This window comes from Macrotis lagotis, chromosome 1 (assembly GCF_037893015.1).
Source record: "Macrotis lagotis isolate mMagLag1 chromosome 1, bilby.v1.9.chrom.fasta, whole genome shotgun sequence".
In the NCBI taxonomy this organism is placed as follows: Eukaryota; Metazoa; Chordata; class Mammalia; order Peramelemorphia; family Peramelidae; genus Macrotis; species Macrotis lagotis.
The window spans coordinates 188,700,149-188,716,706 of NC_133658.1; the positions used below are offsets into that span (position 1 = coordinate 188,700,149).

Sequence of the window (16,558 nt, forward strand, 5' to 3'; positions counted from 1 at the left end):
AACCAACCAGCTCTGCACCTACAGTTTATTAAGTGATCATGAGACTAATCAATATGACTACAGAATGGAACAGCATGGTACAATGGAAGGCAGCAGAGATTTGGAGAGGATCTCTCTTTTTCCTACCTGTGTGATCTTAAATAAATCATTCAACCACTCTAAGCTTTAACTCCTCCGCTGTAAATTAGGGTTAGACTGGATGATCCCTTCCAGCTGTAAATCTATGATCTTCAGATTGGAAGAGCCTAAAAATTAATCTGTTGTAACAAACTCTAGAGCATCACTCAGAGAAATCGATTATTATGATTCCCATTTTATGGATAATGAAACTGAGGTACAATGTCCAATGTCTAATAATAATAATAATAATAATAATAATAATAATAATAATAACAATAGGCTATCTAATAAATTGCCTGGAAAAGAATCCTTAAGTAGAAGGGTATCTTAGGAAACTTCTGATTCTAAAAAACTCTAAGTCATCTTAACTCCATGACCTATTCTTTGTCTTTAGACATAAAATCCTATTTCTTGTGCCTTATTTTCCTCATTTTGATGGTGAGAACCTTCACTGAATCCTAGCTTCACAAAGCTTGTGAACACATTTTACACTAACTAGTTTGATGCCTTCATTCTATACTTTGACAAAGCAAATTTCTAAAGAGGGATATGTGACCTGCTCAAGGTCACACAGCTGTCTTGTGACCAGCACTCATAACTTTGCTATTTCCTGGACAGTTGAAATGAAGCAATTTCAAAACCCAGTGCAAGTCTAGAAACTGAACAGTTCTGGGTATATTTTCCCTCTGTAAGCATATACTATGTTTCCTTTTATTCCCATAGATTTATTATTTTCTTAGTCACAGACTTAAGAGTTAAAAATAGAAATAACTTCATTTGAATGTATGGTGCTCAAAATATATTACATACTTATGTATATCTTCTCAGGCTAAAAATCCATTTTTTGATCTTCAGAAATCTAAAGCCAGGCTTTAGTCCATAAAATGATTTTGCCCAAATAACAATTCCCCAAAACAACCCTAAGTAGCAAGTCATAGAATTATCATGACCCACATTTTACAGTTGAAGAAACCCAAGGAGATTATGACTTGGCATGATTTTAATAGATGTCAAATGTGGAACTTGTCCCCAGATCTTTTTACTCCTAAAACCAGGATTCTTTCCTGTATGCTTACCTAATCTTAATTTTTGTCACCCTGGTGACTGCATCAATGTGAAGGTCAACCTTGTGATTGGGATTAATAGAGAAATGATATTTTCTATCAAATAGACATGATATTGCTAATCAAAGACTTTCTTTTTATGCTTCACCTAAAAGCCAAAGAGGCATGCATCTGGGCTTCTGATATATGGAACCTCGGATCATGGACATCGATGCAGAAAGTGTTCATCCTTGCTGTAGTGCAAGGAGGAAAATGTATTTAAGACACATACTAGGAAGACTTTTCTGTGGGACAAGATTATATATGTTGCAGTATGGAAGAGTCAGTGCCAAATCAGTTTTTTTCAATCATATTAGAAAATCATACTCCTTGGTCACAGCAAAAGTTTCCCCCCAAAAAGAAAATGATGATCTATGTCTTTCAAGAGGAACCTTGGTATCTCTAGGTTTTCTTTTCCCAAGTGGTTTGAAATTTTAAGTCAAGGATTCAGATTATTTTCAGAAATATAAGTTTTAGAAACCTGAAAAAGATGATTCATGCATTCCCCCCATCTCAGCAGTTTTCTAACTTTCCTGTATTGAGACCTAGCTAGAGAGAATCTGCCTTAAAGAGAAAACAAAAACTAGTTGTTTTGTGAGAGAGAAAGGAACATATGTAGGATGTCCCAAAATTCTAGCACTGAAAACTACCCTAAGACTTTTGGGCTATCCTGTATCTATGTCTTGTCTCATGGATGTGTTCATATGTTCCTTATGGGTTCCTTAAAAACACAGACAATTTTATTTTATTTTATTTTTTATATTTATGTTTTTTTAATTATCCCAGTTCCCACTATAGTTCCTGTCAAAATAGCAGATGCTTAATAAATTTCTGTTGGTTGTCACAGAATTTTAGATTGAGGAAGGACCTTAGAGATATAGAAGTATAGCTTCAAAAATAAAATACTTAATAATGCTACTATATGTTGCATGAGGTTTTTCCTAGTCCTCTCAAATGCTAATGCTCTGTTAACCTGAAACTGTTTTGCATGTTTTCTATATACCTCTATATGGGCATGTATTCTTCCTCCAGAAAGTGTCCAATCAAGCAATTTCAAAGCCCACTGTCTAAATAGAGAGCACTGAATAGCTATCTGAAAACATTTCCCCATTTTAAACCTAAACTGGGTTTTCTTTTGTTTCCTTGGATTTATTCTTTCATTAATCATAGATTTAAGAGTTTGAAAATAGTTCATTTGAATATTTGCTCCTTGGAAAAACCAAGTTCATGTTCACTTTCTTCCCTGGATCAAAAGCTTTAGAATGGAACCCTCATGGAAGGCAGGAATTGTGTTGCTTTTGTCTTTGAATTCCTAGCACATAGCACTATTTGATGTCAATATAGTCCACAATGTATATTGTTTAACTTTAAGGACACAGGAGGACCTTAATAAATGTTCATTGATTAGTTGCTAAATAATTCCTTTCTGGAGTCCTAAATGCTACCTCCAGTTTTTTCCCCCTCTATAATCTATCTTCCACAAGCTGTCAAAATAATATTCCTAAAGCTAAAGACTGACCATACTACTGCTTTGGTCAAGAAATCTAAGTGTCTGTCTCTATTAACTCCCTAAGGTATAAACTACAAATGCTTTTGCCAGGCTTATTCTAACCTAGCTTTCCAGACATTTCATATTATTCTCCTTTATGCATTTTATGTTCCAACCAACCTGTCCTACATTCTCTTTCCTAAACATGATGTTTCAATTCTTGGTTACAGGCCTTTGCATGGGGTATTATTCCAGCGTCTGAAACCTATTCTAATTCTTCTCCTCCCCACCAAAGAAAATCTCCATTTCTTTCAAGGTTCATTTCAGTCATTACTTCCCAGAGAACCTTTATATGATTAGTTTTTAATACTCCCTCCCTCAAGTTATTTTTACATTTACTTTGTTATTTAAATATGGTTCTCTACATTCATGCTTAAGTAAGTAGGAAGTAAATTCTTGGAGTGAAGGGATTAGTTCTCATTTTGCCTTTCAGTTGTAATCATAATATTGACAGGACTGTTTGTTGTATTGTTGTTCAGTCAACTCTTCATGACTCCATTTGGGATTTACTTGGTCAAAAATGCAGAAGTAGTTTGCTATTTTCCTCTACAACTTATTTTACAGAAACTGAGGCAAAAAGGATTAAGTGACTTGCCCAAGATCACAGAGATAGTAAGTCTCTGAGGCCAAATTTGAACTCTGGTCTTCTTGACTGGGCATTTCTATTCCCTGTGCCACCTAGCTATTCTTCCAAATCTAGGATTCAATAATACTCTAGTCCAATTTGCCCCCATACACACTAGTAGAGATTAGTACTTTGAATTAAAAAGAAGTCATTGACTTATTCAAGATCCCTCAGCTGATTGGAACCATAGTGCAAATTAAAATTCACATTTCCAAGCTTAACCCAGTTATTTTTCCATGAACAGACTACATCAGCTTCCTTGACCTTGACCATGGGGGTCTACAACACAATCTGCTTCCCTATGTCATGTCTCAATTCCCATCCAAGCATCATTTTTTAAGTCTATATATACTTTTTAGTGGCTCTCTCTCTCTCTCTCTCTCTCTCTCACACTCTCTCTCTCTCTCTCTCACACACACACACACACACACACACACAGACACACATAGACAGGATTGATGCAGATGACTTGATTCAATTGCCTCGTAAAAAAGGTAGAACCTTAAATGGAATCCACCTCTCCTTTCTTAGAATTCTGGAATGAAATGAAAAAAGGTGTGGGTAGGGAGAGACACATAGACAAAGACAGAGACTGAGAGAATATCAGGATTCTAGTCCTAAATTCCAGTGGCTTCAACCTGCTTGCACTAATACTTCAAATAGGATAGCAGCTTTTAGAAATTGAAGTTCTTTTATAAGGCAAGACTGACAACAACATGTAATTTTGCTCAAATTCTTTCCAATTTGCATTGGTTTCGGGCAATAAAAGGTACTAAAATCCCGTTGAATTTGAGAATCATAGGATTTTAAAGTTGGAAGTAGCATCAGAAATGATCCTCAAATCCCTTTCATTTCCAGCGAAGGAAATTGCAGCCTATAGAAAAATTGATTGACTCAAGATTCCTTAGACAGTAAGTAGCAGCTGCAGGATTCCCCCCCCCCCCCAATAGCTATAGTTGCCTCCTTGGAATTAAGAGAAAAATAGAAATGTGGGATTGACGGCAGGGAGAGAGAGAATTGTGAATGGGCTAGGGGAAAAAACCGAGGGACGAGAATGTCTAGAAAAGCCCGAGAGAGGAGAAAGAAGGAGGAAACGGGCGTAGGGGTGAGGGAGGGATAAACGATTAAGAAAATAGAGAAAGCAGGAAGCAAGGAAGGATAAAAGAGACTGCTGGAAAAAAAAAGTCAGAGGAGAAGAGCAGGAAAGAAGGAAGGCGGCAGGAAAGCCATCATCTGCCGGGTGAGTTGCGCTCCTGCATAGAGCGAGGGGGGTGGAGAGGATTTTCCTGTCCCAGGGCTCCCGGGCCCGCGCCGGCCGGGCCGGCTCTCCGCGTCCCGGCTTGGAGGCTCGCCGGGGAGGGAGGGGAGTGGGTGGGACTCAGGGTGCTGACCCCGCAGCGCCGAGCAGTCTGCGCCGGGGCTGGCAGCGCCGCGCAGGCGGCCCCTCCGCCTCGCCTCCGGCCGCCTCGGGTTACGCAGCGGCCGTCAGCGCGCACCTCATTAATAAGATCTGACAGGCCTCCAGCCGGGGCCGGGCCCAGGCCCATCCATCAGGCCCGGGGCGCGCTGTACAGGGGCTGCGCCTGGGGAGCCGCGCTTTGACGAGGTTAAGCTGGACTTGGCGCACAGCCCGGGAGCCCGTGGCTGCTCCACAGGCTGCCTAGGAACCGAGCCGGAGGCGTGCGGCATCCTCCCTGAGACCGTCTGCAAGAGCCAATGAGCCGTCTCAGCTCTCGGCACCTTTCGTTTTGGCCTAAGGAAGAGTATTCTCGAGGTGCAGACACCGAGGTCTCCGGGGGGTGGGGTAGGGTGAGCCCTAACTTGGCAAGGAGAGGGAAAGGCCAGGCAAGTAGCCCCACACTCATGACTCCGAGGACCAGGAGCCAGACCCAAATACTGGGTTGTCCTGCTGCCTGGTTTCCTTATTCCTTATTTCAGCACTGTAACGTAGATGGATGTGAAATCAAAATTGGGTGGTGGTAGGTTTGTACCTAAAATCTCTTTAGTTTCTCATTTGATTTGCTTCTTTTGCAATATAGTAGTGATGATGGTGGAAATTTACCAAATGCCTCAAAAGTCAGGATTAGGATGGTCAGAATTTTAGATCAGAAGCTCTATCATTTATGAACTAACAAGATATATCCTCATGCACAACCACATAATTCAGATCACAACCTGTTCTTGAAAATTCAATCAATAAATTATTATGAAATTAAAGTACTATCCTAGACAAAACTGCTGCCCATTATGGCACAGACATTAATACTGATCCTTAAAAAAGAAAAGAAAAAGCATTTTAAATAGATCTTGCCATATAGAATAAGTATAATCTTCTAGTTACGTGGAATAAAAAGCTTTCAAACTATAGTTAGTAGAGGAAGTCAAATTCACATTGGATAGGATGAGGGAAATATAACCTTCTTCCTGTCTTTTTTTTTTTTTTGAGCTAAACTAAATGGGCCTAACAAGTTTTTTTAACTACAAAATTATAGCGATTTTATTCAATTAATCAATTATTTATCAGCTGATGTAGTCCATCTCAGTATGTACCAAGTGGCAGCTTGACCATAAAGTATCATACTGGCTTCTGACCATGGTCAAGTCCCTTAACCTATCTATGACTTGAAGCTTTGGGATATTCTTTTAGAATCTAAGTTGTAAAGAAGAAAGCTATCTTAATTAATGAAATCACAAGTCCAATCTCTATCCCTAGCTAGAAAGATCAGAAAAAGAAACATTCAATTTTCTCAAGAAGCTTATGCAGGGAAAGTTGTTTATAAAAAGAAATGATGTGTATTTCAACATATACAGAAAATACATACTATACCTTGATAATAGTTAGAAGAATCTTAAGTATAAGAGAAAAAGAAATGATGTTTGTCCTAGGAATATTTCTACCTGAAACCCATCTTTCCCCAAATGAGGATAAAATCATAATGATCTCATTTAATACACTTAGAAGAGTGCATATAGAAAGCCCATAATTCTTGATGGTCACCTCTCTCTTTTTTTTTTACACCTCTCTCTTTTTCAAGAAAAAATAAGGTCCTTTCTGAACCTTAAGAATCAGTGATACTGTGAAGAAATGCAAGATGGAAGAGAAAACTAAAAGTGATACCCTTGAAAATTAATAGGGTCCCTCAAAGTCATATAACATCTTTTCTCCAAGGAGTATGAGCAGTCCTCCATACAAATACCTCTGAGTTGATCGTTCAGGTTTTGTCAAGTCCAGTCAGTTTCTTCTCACCTAAAGGTCTTTTCTTAATTTAATTACTACCCCACCGGAAAGGATGATAGAAAGAGAAAGTAAATATACCAAAATCTAATGGTCTTTATTGGGGCAATATTTCTTTGTTTATTTAATGGAGAAAATTAAAACCCTGCTTTTAAAGTAGAATTTGAATTGTCCCTAAATTTCCAAGTATATGCCTCCAGTAGCACTGAGACAATATAATATTGTGATGTCAACAGTCACAGAAAGGAGCTGGTATTATTATCCCCATTTGACATCAAAGACAGTGGCTTCTTTATTGAACAGTGAAAACAGTCACAAACACATATAAATAACACTATCACCAAAGAATAAAGCTGTTCACTAGAGATTGTTTTCTCTAGGTACAGTACAAAATAATAAGACCTAAACTGTATGTGATCTATCTGCCCACAACCAACAATGACAAGCTTTTGGTAATATAAATACAATAAATATCATCATTCACTAAAGTTATCCCTTGATGCCTCATGAATTCTCAAACACCAGCAAAGTTCAAACTCTGCCTGTTTCTACCAAGTTGAGAAAGTTCTGAGTATTGTTAAGGAATGCTTGTCCCTCAGGCTTAGCTGAGAACCTAGGAAGTTGACTACCAGGATAGAAATCTTTCAGCCAAAGGAGCCCAAAATCTAAGTAAATTTCTTGGGGTTGTAAACCCAGAACCCAGCAGAGTTCCTGGCACATGTGACCTTGAGGTTAGTAATACTTTCAAAGTAAAAGCACTGTGGTGCTTTAAAATTTACATAGGAGTGCTTGTCACATATACTATCTCATCTAATCTCATTCCCTTTGTCCCTTAGAAGAGACAACAGCTATTAGAAACTGAACCACTCCCTCTTAAGGAGGCCATAGTCCATGCTAGTTGAGGACCAGGAGCTGGAATTAAATTAATCTCAATTAAATTGGTCTTCTGTAAATTACCCTTCCATCTTATTTCCCTAATTCAGTCAGTCTGGTGGATCAAGTTTATTTAGATTAGATTTCTCATGGTTGCATATCAAAGTGATTGTTCATTTCCTGAAATATTTTTGGGATAGGTGGGGGCTTTGGAAACTAACGGGTTTTGGTTTCTTTTTTTGAGGCAATTGGGGTTAAGTGATTTGCCCAGGGTTACACAGCTGTGTAACTATCTGAGGTCAGATTTGAACTCAAGTCCTCAAGACTCCAGGGCTGGTGCTCTCTCAATTGCCCTGCCTAGCTGTCCCTGTATTCACTTTTAAATGTTAAAATATATAACCAGAAACACAAAACTTATTAAAACATATATACATGTATATATACATATCAATGAGGATTGTAAATTGCCTACAAACCTAGAAATTTCTGATGGTGTGGCAAGCATGATCATGAGAAAGTAATTCCTAAGGCTCCTAAGACTTCATGATTCCCCTAGTTTCTAAATGGAACTGCAGAGAAAGAAAGGGAATGACAATACCCTATCAGATGACCTTTGTTCTCTTTCCATGTAAGGCACTAAGTATTTATATAGGTTTTGTGATTCACAGTCATACCTTGTCTAAAACCATTGTTTCTGAGGAAACCTGTGGTCCTTGAAGACAATATTATAGAAACAGTTAGCACCCAAGGAAAGATGTTACAGATGGGCAATGGATTTAAAGATATTACCAGAAAGGTTTTGTACTTTACTGTAATTATTATCATTAAAAGTATCATATTTCCAAAATGTCTTCTCTTCAACAAAGCATTTGAGACAAATTGTGTAAATATTATTACACTGTGATATAAAAGCAAGAAGCATCAATTAAAATCTACAAAGGTCCTAAGTCCTAAAATGCAAGAAACTTTAGGGTAGGGACTGCTTTGCTTTCTTGCCTTTATATCTCCTAAAATAGGATAGGAAGTGCTTAATATATTATATATTCAATGTATTGAATTCAAACTGAAGGTATTTTAAACGTTCCTGAAATGGGAGTCAAATTCTTTAAGTCCTAGAAAAACTAGATTGGGGGATGGGGAAGAAATGCAGTCCTGCCTCAGTCTCAGAGGGTGTCTCTTTTGTATGTTAGAGCAAGGTTTAATAACTTTGTTCATTTCTTTTGACCTGACTCTCCATTTTTAGATTTATTTATTGTTGGGGGTGATGATGGGGAAGAGGTTCAGCTGGAAGAGACAGGTGAGCAGTTTCATAACCACTGATAAAAACTTGAGATGGTAGGATGAGGAGGAAATGCATCTGCAATGTGGAGAAACCTGTGAGTTTGTTGGGATCAGGAACTGTCATTTGCCTTTCTTTGTATCCTCAGCACTTAGTACAGTGCTTGTTGGCCTATTGATCAAAAAACATACTAGAAAAATCTTTGGGGAACATTGATGACTAATAATGTAGGGCAACATGCTATTTCAAAAAGAGTGCTTAAACTCTGGAATGAGAAGTGGATTTCCTATTTCTATTCCTATTCCTATTCCTATTAATAGCTCTGGGTACTTGGTAAGACATTGAATTTCTTGTGTCCTCAATTTCCTTCTTTGAAAGATGAAATCAATAATATCTACACAATGTACTTCATGGGCTGAAGTGAAAAAAAAGAGGTTTATAAACCTTAAAACACCATTTCAAAGTGAATGATTGGTGAGGTGCAGAAGGGGGGTATTGTTTAGAGTCTTGACTGATCAACTCCATACCTACCTTAGACATGATCACTTTCTACAAAGCCCAAGCTATTGGCCATCTTAGAGGATCTCTATTCAGAATTGCAGTTTTCCTTTCTGGAAGAGACCTATCTGGTTCCTCTATCGTGTTCTGGCGTGTGATTATAGACCTCTATAAGTGAAACAACATCAGCTCTCTATGTTCCAAGTACCAATTATTCAATTTATGGGTTTTCTAGGTCCTTTGTTGCTCCTATTTTACCTTGCCTTTTGGCTAGTTCACAGCTCATTTACACTTCTGCCAGAGAGGGCTGGGGGAAATAAAGGAGATAAGGTTTGGGCTAAACCACTTTCCAGCTCTTAGTACCTGCAGTTAAAAAATAAATATTAGATCAAGTCAGAAAGTTGAAAAAAATTAAGTTTAGTAAGTTTTCCAGTGTAACTTGTTACTATTTACAAATATCAAATTCTTGTCCCATAAATGGGATTTGTGTCCTAGGCATTTTTTTTGCTTTGTTTACAAAAATTTCTTTGAAAATGAGTGCTAATAGCTAATAAGAAGGAATGCTATCACAATCTAAAATTTACAATCTCTTTCATAAAAAGGATAATTGCTTTTAGCAACAAGGGAGGAAGTGTAGATGGGAGACAAGAAAAAAGGAGGGAGAAAAAAAGAGGAGAAAAATAAATAATAACTTTTATACAACACTTTTGCAAAGAGCTTTATCTCTTTTAATCTCTACCACAATCATGTAAATTATGTGCTGCTTTGATCCTCATTTTACAAATGAAGAAACTGAGGCTGAGAGAGATTGTCATTTGCCCTAGGGTCACACTACTAGTGTCTCAAGCATAATTTGGACCTAGGTTTTTCTGATTTCCACAAATCTTAGGGGAAGGAGGAAGAAAAAGAAATCTCAATCCCTTCAGCTTTTTGCCATCTTCCCAATTTCCCCACAACCTCCTGACAGAAAAGAACTGCTTTACAATGTCCTTCATACTTTCTGAATCTTCTACTTCTCTAACCATCTGATCCCAGGTTCTCAAGTAGAGTGGTAAAAAAGGCATACTTCTGGCCTGGGCTGCAGGCTTTAGTTTAGGGCCAGTCCCATGTTTCTGAGACAAGGATATAGAGCAATAAGGCAACTGAGAGCTCAGGACTCAACTCCTTGGAGACATAGGGGATCAGGGAACCTAAGTTCACAGACCAACTTGGGTAAGGAGAGCATCAATGAAAAGTCTCCCTGCTCCATCTCTTCCCCCTCCTCCTCCAGGCCTTCTTTTTAAGCTTATACCTCAAGTCAATCTCAGTTTTTTTCCAAAGTTACAAAACTTCCTTAGACATTTAGTTGTATTCATGGGCAAGTCATTTTTATCACTGTTTCCTCATTTTTAAAATGGGAATAAGGGTAAAACTACTTCATGTTGTGAAGATATAATAAATTGATTCATGTAAAATCCTTTGAAAACTTTTAGGTGTCATCAGAATGTTGTTGGTGCTGCTGCTGCTGTTGGTAGCATCTATTTGGCAGAATAATATTGTTCTGTTAGGTGGTGAGATGGATAGAATCCTGGACTTAGAATCAGAATATCTCATCTCTGTCACTAGCTGGGTTACTTTAAAGTTACTTGTCCTCTGTCTTACCTTGTTTCCTCATCTATCCCCAGAGTTGAGTGAGGATGAGTTATTTTGTAAAGCATTTTATAATCTTTAAAATGATAAGGGCAGCTAGGTGGCATAGTGGATAAAGCACTGGCCCTGGAGTCAGGAGTTACCTGGGTTCAAATCCGGTCTCAGACACTTAATAATTTTACCTAGCTGTGTGGCCTTGGGCAAGCCACTTAAGCCCGTTTGCCTTGCAAAAAACCTAAAAGAAAAAGAACAAAAAAAATAAAATGATATATAGATACTAGGTATTAATATTACCTGATGGTGTCCCTTCCCATTCTTGCTTTCGCTTCTAGGTCAGGTTTTCCAGGGATGTTCTATAATTACCAAACATTTATAGAGTCACAGGATAACTTTGCTTGTTAGCCTGTTTCCTCTGCCCTGTCTAATCTGTCAGTTTGTCTTCCATCCATGAATTTTAGCTAAATCCTGACTGGCTGTAATCCTTTCCATCCTTCCCTCCACCTCTCCCCACCCATGCACAGCAACTAAGAACAGGTTCTCTTAGAAAAAACTATGGTGTAGAGGTTTAATTTAAGAATATGTTTGTCATAGTGAATTATTTAGGCTATTAGTCACTGACATCAGATGATTCTTAAAATTACTCTATGGTGAAATTTAGACGGCTAAAATCCATTACACCTGTAGGGAACGAATTGCGGTGTGGGAGGGGAAGAATGTTCATTTTTTTTTTAAATGGAAGTGGGCCACCCAATATTAAGAACCTTTTCCCTCAGTTCAGCCCCCCCTGCCAATTAGAGGGAGATGCACCTCTCTCTCCCCCTTTCTTTCGCCAGAATTTCACTTCCACCGGCACCTACGGTTCCAATTTTCTTGCCTCCTAATTCTTTGTGTTCCTAGTTCCTGGGGGACAAACCTGTCTAACTTTTCATCTCTGTCTTCTGCCCTCCCTCCCCTAGCCACTAGGGTTTCTAAAGATTTTCTTTGGGGGAAGAGTTGTAGGGAAGGTCTCTTTCTTCCTTTCCCCCCCAATAGTCGTTATCTTCTCAAAGATTTTTGTGCCTTGAATTATTCGATAAAAGATGCCTTGGGAAGTCTCAGCATTTAAAGTCTCGCGACTATATGATTAAAACGATTTCGATCCCACTCTACTACTTCTTTGTGATCTTGAGCAATAGATTTCCCGTCTATTTTCCTCAGTTTTCCTTTTCTGTAAAACACAGAGATTGGACAGAATATCTGAGGTGGTTTCCAGCTCTAAATTTGCTATCTTATGAAAAGGACCAATTAATACAGCACTTCATTACAGAAATGCCGTACAACATGAAAGATTTTTTAAAAAAGAATTAGGGCTCTAATTGGAGGTCTGGTAGGAATTGCGGAGAGGAGAAATGATTAATTTCTAAAGGGTGTTGGGTGTTTTTGTGTGTGTGTGTGTGTGTGTGTGTGTGTGTGTGTGTGTGTACACGCATCTTCATTGATATAGGAACTCTATATGCCAGGTCAGATCGGCAACTTTTCAGTAATTTAGATGACTTACCTATGGCAGGACTTAAACCCAGGTTTTCCTAATTCTGAGAAATGCCTTTTCTATTCCTTTAACTTCTCGTTTAAATTATTTTTTATTGTTATTGTTAAACTGACTTGGAACACCGAGTAAAGGAATCAGAAAATCCAGGGTTCCAGCCTCAGCGCTGCCACGTACTAACTGTATGACCTTAGGCAAATCACGAACCCTTTTAAGCAACTTTTACCAGAGTCGCTATGCGCCTTCAAAAAAGCCACTGTAACGACCAAATGAGATAATTCATATAAGAATCGTTATATACACAGAAATTATTGTGTGTTGTCTGAATTTGTGAACTCATCAACTTTACAACTTAGCAACAAACCAACCCACCAGCATTTCCCCTGGACACGGACTCCCAGGCCCTGGGTTAACTCAAGTCTGTCCTCAGTCAGACTCCAGTTTATTTCTCCTTGTAATCTATACTGTACATAGTGGTTCTTGTGGGGAGCAGGTGTTGACCCAGAAGGATCCAGGTGCCTAGACTCAGGCAGGTGCATGAGAATCGAAGCCCTTTTCTTCTTTACTCCCTTCCTTCGTGACATTCCATTTTCGTTTCATTTTACCTGAAGTTAGTGGGTCAGTGGGAGTCTGAGGGTGGAAAGTGATGGTGGAGGACAGCTGACTGAGCAGTGACAAAATTTTCCCCTTCGATATCCAAGGAGCCCAGGATCCACAGAGGAGGGAAAAAAGAGTCCTCTATTTCTGTTCTTTCGTTTTGGATCCATTAGCAGCAGCCTGCGTGCCGCCAGGGTTAAGATGCAATAGAGGCCATCTACGAATAGAGTGGCAGGGATTTCAGAGTTGCATACACTTAGGCAGACCAGACCCCTCTAGGAAATTAAAAAAGGTCAAGCAGGCAAGAATCGTGGAGAACTAGTCCTAGATTTAACAGGTTCTATTTTAAATTTTCTCTATCTGGAGGTAACTTTATTCACCCAATTCTTTATAGCCTTATTCCAAGCGTTGAAGAGGTTCTGTCAGGGTTCCTCTGAGCCGTAGGGTTCCCAGGCCTCTGAGTCCCGAAATTTCCGAACTGGCTGCTGAAACTTGACTCCTTCTCTACCACTCTGATTCGCATCCTTGTTTTTCTCTGCCTTTAAGTTTCTCAATGGACATGAGCATCCTAGCCTTAAAGCCACGAATTTCATAGCAGAAATACAGGCAAATCTCAGCAATTTTTTCTTAAATTACAGGAATGGAGCTTTTGTGCTCCCCCCCCCCATTATCTTGCATTCTCCCCTCCAAGTACATTTCTCCAATTCCCCCTAAACTTCTTGATAATAGGTCTGGAAGCGACTGCGAGTACATAGTGGGTACTTTTTACAAATTTGATGGTTTGAATGGAAATGCAAAGACCAAGAAAAATGTTATTTGCCATTTCAACTTGTCTAAGACTGTTCCAGAAAGCAAAGTCAAAAACAAGTTTGAGTCCCAGTGATTTGATAATTAGACTATTTAAGGTACTTAATTAAAAACCTCCTTTTCGATAGAATTCCTAATATTTCCCCGATCTATTCAACCATAGAGGAAGGGTTGTTAGTGAGCCTGGAAAAGCACTTTACAAATCACTCAAGGAGTGCTTTCCAGGTTTTTTAATTCCTAAGTAATTTTTCTGGGGACCAAGAAAAGACCAAACCTTCCCCCACCCAGAGCCTCCAGGTAGTAGATAAAGCGAACTCGATGTCCTTGAAATGTTTCCCTCTCCTGGCAACCGTCTCGAAATGTTTCCTACAAAGAAATGACCTGGCTGGGGTAAAGGGGTGGTTAGAAAGGATAGAAGGGGGGGCTAGGTAAAACAAAACCTAAGATTTGAAATCAGAAGCCTAGTCAGTTAACCCCTACTCCTTCTCCTCAGTAAATTTTAGAAACCATGGAGCTGTCCCTGGCATTCAAGAAAAGGGTCCCGGATCGAGAGGGCTAACTGAGGTTTATTAGAGCCCAAATTTCTTTTTCCTAGATTTGATCTCAAAAGCCCTACAAGCAGCTCCCAGATTCTCTGTCCCAGATTCTCTCATGCACCTCAAGTCATAGTCTCACAGAACTCACAGAACTCTCAGCCCCTGTGCACATACCCCTATTGAGGAGAGCATGAGAGATGATTTGCCACTGCTGCTACCAAAGAACTTAGGAGGTATCTTCTTTCAGTGCCATCTTGAGGGTTTAGTGATTTCTGGAAAGCTCCTGGCATTTCAGTTCCATAAATTCATAGAACATTAGAGGTGAAGGGAATTGTTGAAACCATCTTGTCAAACTACCCCTATAATCAAGTGCACTACAGTGAGGGCAGTAGCCGTCCAAAATTGTTCTCAGAGCCTTTTCTGCGTTACAAATCATCTTTTATAAAGAAAATATTCACCCCCCCCAAGTGTTCACTCTCTTCTCTTCATCACGATTTCTTTTTTAATCCCCAGAATTTTATGGCGGGGGGGGAGTTGAAGGCTACGAAATAATGGTGCAGCATTTTGAAATTCTCTCCACTATGAGGGACAATAACACACTATCCTTTCCCCAAATTCAACAATTCTAAAAGTAAGCCTTAGTCCTTTGAGCACTAACTCCCTTTCCCTTCCCATTTAAAGCTCTAGAAATGACTGTTCCAATGAACGTCTTCGTGATCGATGCCATCTCGAGTTGCTGGACCTGCCTTGGTCCCAAGATCCTTCTCTTCCGAAGCTTTGGCTTGGCCTCATGGGGCTTGGCAAGGAAGAGGCCACCCATATACCCCCCCCTACCCCCACCCTCAGGGATCTTTAGGGAAGTGCACTGGCTAGAACAGCCCGATTCTACTCAACTTCAGTAGGTTTCATTACCTGCAGGATTACCTTCCTCCAGCATACAAGGGCAGACTCCCAGGACAGGACCTCCATTTAACCTATTCAATTCCGGACCAGGCTCTCGGGTCTGAGTTTTGCAAACTGCCAGGAATTATGCCATTAGTGTTTAACTTGAGCTGAGAATTGAAACACTTGCCACTGCACTCATAATAACATGCTTTACAGGAGTGTGAAGAGAGGTATGAACAGATTTCAAGGGTGAATAAAACACCGAGAGTTTCACTTTAGTATGTGAACTCCAAGGGCGAGGGGGTGGCACAGGATGATTTCGGTGCAGAAATAATTAGAACTGAGTATTCCTTTCCAAACACACACACACACACACACACACACACACACGTACTCGGGTGATAGTTTATCTCCCTTGTATAAGGTAGTTTTGGAGCTGAGCAATTTAGAATTTTCCTGGGTTTCCACCCTCCCCTCAATCCTCTTCCTTCCTCCTCGGTCATCCAGGAATTTAAATGAATAACCCTGCTTTGGGTTTGGGGAAGTTGGGAGTCTCTCACCTCAGCCTACACTGAGATCCATAATCCAGATAAAAACTCCAAATTCCTAGGCGGGACCCTTTCCAGTGAAAAAGTTTCCCATGGCAGCACTTTTCTATCCCTTGCTGCTCCGAGAAAGCACTGGTCTCAATCTGGCTTCCACACTTCCTGCCTTTTACCCACCGTCCACCCTTCCAGATACAGCCCAGCCCAGAACCTGTTCCCCTCTAATCTGGGATCTGTGCTAGTGGGGGGGGGGGGGAAGAAAAAGGCTGGGGATGCTATCCTGGGTAGAAGAAATATATTGGGGGAGGGGGAAGAAAAAAATACCACATTGAACCACAAGCGTGAGAGTCTGTTATCTGGGGCCGAAGGCTGCGGACTAATCGATGGGTTATTTTTACGCGGTAATCCGGCCTTGTGATTGCTCTATTAACCTTTAGACCTGTCTGAGGGGACTTTTCAGCTCTCCGCCCCTAAGCACAGAGGGCCTCCATATCATTGACACTTAGGGACGCCTGGACAAAGCTTACCTGGGCACTGGAAAGCTAGGGGTGGGGAGTCAACTTCCAACCCAATTCCCCACTCCCTCTCCCCCTCCCCCAGCAGGAAAACTGCCTCCTTTTATATAACAGGACCTTGGATGGTGATAGTGGGGAATACATTGGAATCCAAAGAGGAAAACGTGGAGAGAGGAAGAGGAGGAATGGAAGAGGCTCAGGGTTTGCAAATGCTATTAATAAATGTGGAAGAAATAA

General features: G+C 39.9%; 1 protein-coding gene across 1 annotated transcript in view; it reads left to right on the forward strand.

The window, feature by feature from the left end:
- Positions 1-16,558, forward strand: part of GATA4 (GATA binding protein 4) — a 104,439-nt gene that overhangs the window by 20,774 nt on the left and 67,107 nt on the right. The window lies entirely within an intron of this gene.